This window comes from Anopheles ziemanni (genome assembly GCF_943734765.1).
Source record: "Anopheles ziemanni chromosome X unlocalized genomic scaffold, idAnoZiCoDA_A2_x.2 X_unloc_11, whole genome shotgun sequence".
NCBI lineage: Eukaryota > Metazoa > Arthropoda > Insecta > Diptera > Culicidae > Anopheles > Anopheles ziemanni.
This window is the reverse complement of record NW_026689719.1, coordinates 230,001-231,726: the sequence shown is the minus strand read 5'-3', so window position 1 is coordinate 231,726 and position 1,726 is coordinate 230,001. Positions and strand designations below refer to the sequence as shown.

Genomic DNA, 1,726 nt, shown 5'->3' with positions numbered 1-1,726 from the left:
GCGGTCCTGGGTAAGATAGTTCATTCTAGCTTGCCCTATGTGGAAGAGGACACTTAATACTTCGTCTCTAAGCGGCGGCTTGACTCCTCCCTACGGGGAACGGGTTTACGCGCACAGCGGCGGCTTACGCACTATGGCAGTCATGGATGCCTTACGTTTCTATGAAAAGTGTGTTCCTCCCCTGGTCCACGCTGCTTCGGCAGTCCTGGGTAAGATAGTTAGTTCTAGCTTGCCCTATGTGGAAGAGGACACGTAGACTTACTGTGGTGTGAAGTATAAGGTTCAGTTCTCCCCTGGTCCACGCCGCTTCGGCCGTCCTGGGTAAAATGGATTCATCCAGCTTGCCCTATGTGGAATGAGGACACTTTATGCTTCGTCTCTAAGCGGCGGCTTGCTCCTCCCTACGGGGAACGGGTATACGCGCACAGCGGCGGCTTACGTTATGGCAGTCATGGATGCCTTACGTTTCCATGAAAAGTGTGTTCCTCCCCTGGTCCACGCTGCTTCGGCAGTCCTGGGTAAGATAGTTAGTTCTAGCTTGCCCTATGTGGAAGAGGACACGTAGACTTACTGTGGTGTGAAGTATAAGGTTCAGTTCTCCCCTGGTCCACGCCGCTTCGGCCGTCCTGGGTAAAATGGATTAATCCAGCTTGCCCTATGTGGAATGAGGACACTTTATGCTTCGTCTCTAAGCGGCGGCTTGCTCCTCCCTACGGGGAACGGGTATACGCGCACAGCGGCGGCTTACGCAAGTTAGTCACCCTCGGCAGTGGATCACTCGGCTCATGGATCGATGAAGACCGCAGCTAACTGCGCGTCATAATGTGAACTGCAGGACACATGAACATTGATAAGTTGAACGCATATTGCACGTCGTGGGAACCTACCATGATGTACAGATGACTGAGCGCTTATATTTGAGAAATGTATCGCATACATTTAACTACGCCGTGACACCCGTCACGAGACGTGCACCATGATGTTAACTAGGGTCGCGACGACCCGCTAGCATTAAAGAACCCGTGGTTTACAATATACTGGCATTGGAATTCGAAGTATTTAGAGCGTCCGTGTTCCCGCGTGAGGCGGAAGTACGAGGAGAAGGCGTGCTTGTGGTGTCTGTGGTGGTGTTTACTGATGTCTAGCTTCAGCTTATTTATTTATTTAAATAGAAGCGAAGATGTCAAAGTAGCGTCGAAGCAGCAGCGGTAGCACAAATGATTCAAGTATGGAAGTTGACCAAAGGAACACAAACAAACTAGCGTATGGGCAATGGAAGGTATCAGTGAGTTAAACCACACGCGGGCTAACAGCCCGTTAACCGAGTCCAACGGTACATATTGGACATTGAAACAAAGTAGTCGCAAGCCAGATGTGACGATAACAACCGCAAGGTACATAAGCCTCAGTTCATGTGTGACAACCCCCTGAATTTAAGCATATTAATAAGGGGAGGAAAAGAAACCAACCGGGATTCCCTGAGTAGCTGCGAGCGAAACGGGAGAAGCTCAGCACGTAGGGGTGGCGGCCTGTCCGTCTATCCGATTCCGTGTACTGGTGCGTCTCACTATCCGTCATCTTAGCGCTTTTCAAGTCCAACTTGAATGTGGCTCAGAACCCATAGAGGGTGATAGGCCCGTAGAACAGCGCCCGTTGGATGATGGACCGAGCGTGCCATGGAGTCGTGTTGCTTGATAGTGCAGCACTAAGTGGGAGGTAAACTCCT

The 1,726-nt window shown here is 50.9% G+C and overlaps 2 non-coding genes across 2 annotated transcripts in view; both read left to right on the top strand.

The window, feature by feature from the left end:
* The first annotated feature begins 758 nt into the window (after positions 1 to 758).
* On the top strand, positions 759 to 913 carry LOC131291575 (5.8S ribosomal RNA). The gene has a single exon (XR_009189361.1). It is a non-coding gene; the product is annotated as a 5.8S ribosomal RNA (ribosomal RNA).
* Positions 914 to 1,400: 487 nt separating this feature from the next.
* LOC131291595 (large subunit ribosomal RNA) overlaps positions 1,401 to 1,726 on the top strand; it is a 4,089-nt gene continuing 3,763 nt past the window's right edge. The window contains exon 1 of the ribosomal RNA XR_009189379.1: positions 1,401 to 1,726. This exon is cut by the window's right edge and continues 3,763 nt beyond it. This is a non-coding gene — a ribosomal RNA (large subunit ribosomal RNA).